The sequence below is a fragment of the Cervus canadensis genome, chromosome X (assembly GCF_019320065.1).
Source record: "Cervus canadensis isolate Bull #8, Minnesota chromosome X, ASM1932006v1, whole genome shotgun sequence".
NCBI lineage: Eukaryota > Metazoa > Chordata > Mammalia > Artiodactyla > Cervidae > Cervus > Cervus canadensis.
In genome coordinates this window covers 78996270-79004211 of record NC_057419.1, presented here as the reverse complement: position 1 = coordinate 79004211, position 7942 = coordinate 78996270, and the positions used below count along the sequence as shown (strand labels likewise).

At 33.9% G+C, this 7942-nt stretch overlaps 1 pseudogene; it reads right to left on the bottom strand.

The window, feature by feature from the left end:
• Positions 1–2970: 2970 nt before the first annotated feature.
• Positions 2971–3285, bottom strand: LOC122435620 (annotated as a pseudogene).
• Between the last annotated feature and the right edge of the window lie 4657 nt (positions 3286–7942).

Genomic DNA, 7942 nt, shown 5'->3' with positions numbered 1-7942 from the left:
ATGAGTCCCATTGATATCTTATTTATTTATTTTTGTCTGTGCTGGGTCTTTGTTTCTGCACAGGTTTTTCTCTAGTTGTGGTGAGCAGAGACTACTCTCTAGTCGCAGTACACAGGCTTCTCATTGTGGTTTCTCTTGTTTCAGATCATGAGCCCACAGGCTTCATTAATTGTGAAATGTGGGTCAGTAGTTTCAGCTCCTGGGCTCTAAAGCACAGGCTCAATAGTTGTGGCACACCGGGTTACTTTCTCCACGACATTCAGGATCTTCTCAGATCAGGGACTGAATCCGTGTCTCTTGCATTGGCAGGTGGATTCTTTACCACTGAGCCAGCAGGGAAGCCCCCTATTGATAACATAAGAATTTAATGATATAGCACATTAGACTATCTAGAGTTAGCATGGTGGTAGTGGTTTAGTCACTAAATCATTTCTGACTCATGCAACTCATGGACTGTAGCCTACTAGGCTTCTCTGTCCATGAAATTTCCCAGGCAAGAATACTGGAGTAGGTAACCATTTCCTTCTTCAGGGGATCTTCCCAACCCAGGGATCAAACCCAGGTCTCCTTCGTTGAAAGTGGTTTCTTTACCAACTGAGCCACCTACTATGTAGTAAATGTTTGGTACTTTTTATATATATATATAAGATCATTTAAATTGGGAAAGGTTTATTTTATCCCATTATTAATAGTTATTTTAATTACTGACTGAACACAAATTTAGAGGCTTATTAATCTAAGATATAAAGAAGGAGTTACAAAATGAAAGTCAAGGCAATTCTGTTCACTTTCCAGCAACAGCAAAGGCATCTTTAGAGTAAATGACCCTTTTGCAGAGCTGATCCAGACTTAGTCTTCCTCAGAAGGCAAAGTTCTTCCTTTTTGCTCATCTGGGATATTCTGGGGAACTTCTCAATTAGCCAGTATTAAAATTGAACCTACGTAGAAAATTTCAGAAACCGAAGGTTCCTCTGCTAGAATAGGAAGTAGACAGTAGACACAGAGGAAGAAAACTTAATGACTTTACTTTTTTCTATCTGGGAAAACAAAGATTTAATATGTTGTTTTTCTTTCCTCCATTTAATGTTTCTTATAAACTCCAGGAGACAAGAAGGTACTCTTAATTATTTGAGCTTGGAGGACTTTGAGGGGATATGTGTCCTTTCTATTCAAGTGAAAATAGAAGAGACAGTTCACCTGTGACCTTACAGGCAGTACAAAATTGACCTCAATAACAGTCCACAAACCAGGAAGGTATAGCTCAAAACCACTAAGGTGACAAATAACTTCCAGCATATCTGTTTTAACTCGCTGATCTGCCTGTACTTTTCTTTTTATATACATGCACAGAATATGTCACATTTAAAATTAATATTTTTACACAGCTTGCATCATTCATGCAGATGCCCTAGTAAGAATAATTAAATATATTCTTTGTGGGAAGACATTTTTCTCTCTCATTCCTTTCACTTTTTGTGAAATATCTGTGTGTGATCCTTCTAAAAATTAGATCTGGCTAGTTAGTTCACAAACATAAGATGAAAGTCCTCTGTGCCATATTATATATGTTCAGTTGTAATGCTTTTATTTGTAAAGCATGCCACATAGTAATTGATTGACTTATGATGATTTGGGAGTAGGAAATAATGAAACTGGTCCAGCAAAGTAATTTGGGAACACGGAAGTTATGGCAATAGGAACAAGTCAGAGTAGTACTGAAGTTAACCCAGGGGTCCATGGCTGCTAGTCTATCATTGCTCTTCAGTAGTAATTCTTATTTTCAGAAAAAACAATCTTGCAATCATTAATTACATTTAAAGAATAATTTACTAGTCATTGTTTTGCAGACACAGAATAATCCCTATTCCTTAATGTTATCTTCACAATTCTTTACCATCTAGAATTGCTTCATGGCCAAGCTCAAGTCACACTTTGTCCAGAAATCTTTCCCTGATTACTTCAACCCACATTGCCCTCTCTTCATTGAACATCCATAACACTGATCACCTAAGCCTCATGTTTGATTTTTTATATAATATCATGCCTGTGAAATTTGTTTAGACTGATTCATCAACAGTTCAGTACCTATTAATGCATAATTATCTGTCTTTACACATGGTGTAATTGCATTAAGGATAGGGTTCATATTGCATGTTTCTTTGTGTCTCACAGCACATAGCCCAGGACTATGCCTTCAGTGTTCACTTAGTAAATGTGTGTTAAATGCATGTGGAATAAATGCTATATTATTAGATACAAAGTTTAATTGTTTTGCTTTTTAGAATCTAACATTTTAACTGATAACAAAGGTCTTATTTTGTGATAACTTTCTAATTTCTTTTCAGGAATAATATGGGTTTAGAATCCATTTTTTTAAAACTACCAGAAACTATGTATTATCTACTTATTCACAAGTTTTCTAAGATGATACTAAATAAGAAATATTGACACTGGGAACTTGAAATGTATGTTACTGTATATCAACTGAAACTTACTCTGAATGAGATGTATGTGACAATGTACAATGTAGTCAGTATCAACAATGAAAAGAAAATAGCTGTTTATAAATCCTTTGTCATCTCTTCATTTTCTCCTGGAAATTTAGGAAAATACTATAATGGCTTATACAAATCAAAGACTTGCTTATCATTGGCACTTACCATTTGTGCTCAATTATGACTAACAATTAATCTAGTCTCTCCTACATATTACTCTAAGTAGAATTTTTGTATTAGAATGGAGACAATCTATCCAAATTTTCCTATGAGAGTATAACACACACTACTTAAAAAGTAGTCTACAGTTTCTGTACTGCATTTTTTTTTTTTTGAGTTGACTATTTATGATTGTTGATTTGGAAGTCAACATCTTGAACAATTGAAGGCTATGAGAATTCTGGCTGAAACTTCAGCAGTATAATTTGCTACATATTGAAAATTCATTCTTCATTAGTACTTTTCAGAAGGCTTCTTATTTTTCTTGTGTGCAGCTTCGTTTTTTGTACCCATTGAAGAACTGAGGTCTAATGTAATCCTTGTACATACAGTAGAGAACACCTAGAGTCACAGCTCCTACAACAAATCCTTGGGCAGCAACTCTCACGTGAATAAGATGAATGGACATTTTCTGATCTCTTCTGTATTTTAACTTGTAAAGACCATAGCACACCACAGTCATAAAGCCTTCTATCCCTACAAGGACAAAGGTGGAGTCTCTAGATTTCCTGATCATTCAGGATAACTGGCCTTCGTCCTCATCTGCTGACCACTGGTTATCTGAAGACATTTTTCTCTCTAATAACATGTACCAGGTGCTACACTAGTCAATGGAAATAATCTTCCTTGTCTGCACAGGATGAATGAGGAACACGAGCAACTATAATCACAATCAACATGATCTGGAAGTATCTATTTGTTATCCCTGCAACCTTCTATTTTTAACCCTCAAAATCCTGTACTGCATCCTTGTAGACTAGACTATTATATAATGACACATTTTAGATATTTTAATAAGTATACTGTTTTGGAAAAGCTTTAATGTGATATAACTTAGAGAACTCAGTGCTATGGCCAATAGTGCTGGGATGAATTTCCACAAAATAAGGACTGGAAATTCACCATGAAGGTAAAGTGCAAACTGTCATGGCATGCTTCCTTCACTGTATTTGGAACTAGCTAATTTAGAGGAAACTGCCGGAAAATGGTGGAAAGCAATGTGGGTGTTACATGTAAAATAGGTGATAGAGCTATTTTTCCCTTATTTTTTTTTATTCCAAAAAATGGGAATATACTCCTGGTTTTTATATTCTCATCTGTTTTAAGATCCTAGGGTAAGAGTGAAGTAGAACCTTGTAGGTCAAGACTCTCTATACTCTCAACTGTACACAGCCTATTAAGGTTTCCTAAACTTTCACTTTAATTTCTCTAGCTTATAACTTATTGCTCAAACATAGTTACACTATTGCTTAATGGAAAACATACATGGAGAAAAAAGATATTCAACCACTTCACTCACTTTAATTTTGTTTATTAATTATAAAAAGTCTTAATTTAAACTAAGAAGTATATATTGTGAAAATATTGATCAGGATAGTGTTTTTGGACTAAAGAGAAGACTACTTCACACAAATAAACAGTTAGGTTAAATATATGAGATAATTTCTGAAAATAATTAATTTAAAGATAATTAATACCCAGTCAGGAAAGTATGTATCACTTCATTCTCACTGTATATAGTATGGCCATCATCTTGCTATCAGGCTGAGCCAATAAAATATATGGTTATAATTCCCTGAAATTATAAAATTCTAATAAGTAGTTTAGAAGTGCAGAGGAAAAGAGAAATGTGTAGCAAAATTATCTAAAATATTGCTTAAAATCTCTAGATCTTTTACCCTAGTAGACATCATGCAATTTTTAGGTGAAATAATTGCAAGTTATTTACTATTTTAAAATATAAATAAACCAGCCAAAATGTTTTAGAGTCTAGATGCCAGGAGACTGAGAACAAGCTGCTTGAAAATAATGCAGAAATAAATATTTCAATATGAAAATAAATGGAAGTATAAAAATTATTAAAATAAATAATGAGTAAAGACATACTTAGTAAATTTCACAGAAAAGTATCCAAAAAAAAAAAAAAAAAAAAAACTGCTTATTGGAAAATGGCATTCAAAACAAGAAAAAAATTAGAAAAAAATTTGGTGCCACCACCATATTGAAAAATCAAGAAATGTCAATGACATAATGATCATTGAATGCATAAGTTCAATAAACTTGAAACTTAGGTTAGTGACATGAAGCTTATTAAATTCAGTATTGTTGGTGATTTAATATAGAGCTACACATGCAGACACAGGCACACATGTATCTACCAAATTGTACAAGAGTAGAGAATGAAAATTACTGATTTTAGCCAGCTTACAAATAATTAAACAAACATTATTCACAGATTATCAGGTAATTATTGCCAAATCGGAATACTAACTGTAAGTCAATTAAATATAATTATAAAGAAATATAACATGGAATCTTACATGCATGCAAAGAAGAAATCAACAGACTCAAGTAAATCATAGTTAGACTGGAAGCAAAGCTTAAATTAATTAAAATGAGGCAAACTTTGGCAGCTTAAATTGTCTATAATAAATAAGTAATAGCTTACACTTTTTTCAATTTTTCAAACTTCATAGGCCTTTGTAAACCTCTCACATAATTTGATCCTCACAAGAACTCTGTTCAACCTCAGCTATCTTATTTGTAAAATGAAATTAATAATCACTATGCCTGGTCTACTACTTAAGAAATAGTAGAGGCCTAATAAAATATAATAATAATAATAATACTATTTGTGCATTTTGTTACCCATCAGAAAAAGTCCTTCATCTTTAAAACCATCTCCTTGTGAACTGTTTTGACTCATCCACCATATAAAATTGTGTGCTTCTTCTTGTCTTTTCCATAACTGTGTGCTATTCCTTTATTGTGAGACCTATCATTGCTTTATACTCATTAGGTTTTTTTTTTTTTTTTTTGGCTGTGTTTTTCTCATTAAGACATCTCTTGAGACCAGGGATGTTGTTGTACTTCATTTATATCTCCAGCAAAAGCCACAGTGATTGGCACTTGGTAGATGTTCAATATATATTTATTAAAAGAAAATGCAATGACTGTTCTCAACAACTTCAAGGATATGCTTCATTGCCTTCAGGATCTTGGAATTGTACTCAGGACAATAAAGGAGTATATAAAAAAAAAAACAACAGAAACTTTTATATTGATTGTGTTATTCATATACCTAGAGTTGCAGGGACTTTTTAATACCTAACATTGGATTATGTTCAAGAAATATTTATAGTAATAATGAAAGAAACAATAAGAATCTCTGAACAAAGACCACAAAGAAGGCCCATACTTACATTCTTAACACTCTGCTTTATCACTGAGGTAAACGTTGTGAGGATGTACAAAGATAATGTATGGAAACACTTTAACACAATGCCTAAAGCATACAAAGAAATCAAAATGATTATGTGCAAAAAGAATGAAGATAGAAAGAGAAAGAGAGAAGGAGGGAGAAGGGGAGAGGGGGAGGAGAAGAAATATGGAAGGAAGGGAAAACAACAGTTCAATCTCAGTCTGGTCTGGAGTGTCTGCTGTTAGTTCTTCATCTGCCTTCCTCAGATGAATTTTAAAAGAAAGCAAAAGCACTTCTTAAATATGAAGAACCATTATGCTTACTATTATGAATGTCATTTCATTAAAGAAAGGAAGTTTGAACTGAAGATGAAATGAAAAAAATCTTATTTCTTGTTAATCAAATGCAGTGAATGAAAAAATTCAGGTTTAGAAGGGTTAAAACTTGACAGAGGACAAAATCTGACTGCTAAAAGAAATTATCTGTACACTTGTGAAAATTAAAAAAAAAAAATCTTAAAAAAACGCATCAACCTCTTTTGAGTGCTTTATATACTATTTGCTGAGAACTATGATCAGTCCCAGGTGTTCATTGAAAGGACTGATGCTGAAGGTGAAACTCCAGTACTTTGGCCACCTCATGAGAAGAGTTGACTCATTGGAAAGGACCCTGATGCTGGGAGGGATTGGGGGCAGGAGGAGAAGGGGACGACAGAGGATGAGATGGCTGGATGGCATCACTGACTCGATGGACATGAATTTGAGTAAACTCTGGGAGTTGGTGATGGACAGGGAGGCCTGATATGCTGTGATTCACAGGGTCAGAAAGAGTCGGACACGACTGAGTGACTGAATTGAACTGATGATCATTTAATTTAAATTTTTAGCCTTCTTTATTTTTCATATCTTCATAGGAAGCATTAAATGCTGTATGAGCAAGAAAGCCTTGCTGAAGACATCCAGGGTAGGCTCACTTCTGAACCAAACCCTAACTCTGCATTTGTTTCTGCATACTGCACTATATACTGTAGGCTGCAAAGAGCAGAAATCTACAAAATTAAAACTGCATTCTATTAAATATGTAAAAGTTGAGATGATCATTGCAAATATTCTTCAATATTCAGTAAAACAAGTACCTTTTGGTTTATGGGGCATTCATCCTTTTTTATGAATTGCAGAACCTCAATTTGCCACTTCGTGTAGCATATCCAAAACATGTAGATGTCCAAAACAATAAAACCATTAGAATGGGCCCAGATCTTGGACTGACATCTTCTTTCTCTATATCTTTACTCAAAGCACTCATTTAAACTAATTCAATAACCATTTGCATAGTATCATTAGCTCTTTCTTAGGCTTATCTTGGTTGCCTCTTTGTGAGATACTACAGTATATTAAGCATCCTGTGACAAAGAAGGAAGTAGTCTGAATTGTGGGAAGAAAACTGTTGAAGCTTCTGATTCATAGAGTCCTTTCACAGTCTCTTAGAGGTCTAAAAATGTTTGATCCTTTTTGCTTTGATATGTAAATAGAGATATTGCTTTATCCTTGGGGACCCTGGAGCTCTGCCAAAGCACATGAGAGTAAGATATTCTTCAGGATAGAAGCTGAGTTGCCTAGAGCAGAGGAAAAAGCTAAGACTGTGTTTGGGCTTCACAATAAAATACCTTTGTTAGTAGTTTTTGCTTCCAATATAAATGTTTATATATTTACTCAGCTTAGTCATTTAGTTAGCCAATGGTTAGAAAACAACAGTCTTGCTGCTCTTTACTTCTGGTGATGTGTTACTAAACTTAGACTTTTAAGATGTTATTTATCTTTCTTTTGACATACTCCATAAAAATTCCTGTTCTTTACATAACATTTACCTTAGCTAGAAGTTGGCATATATTTTCAGCTACTCATTTCAATGAAAATAAACAACTACTGAAGTGGTAAAATTGCTAATATATAGGGAGAAAGGGTAATTTCCAACTAGTTGTTATGCATATCATGTTTAGAAGGAAAAGGGAGGCTGGAAACATGTT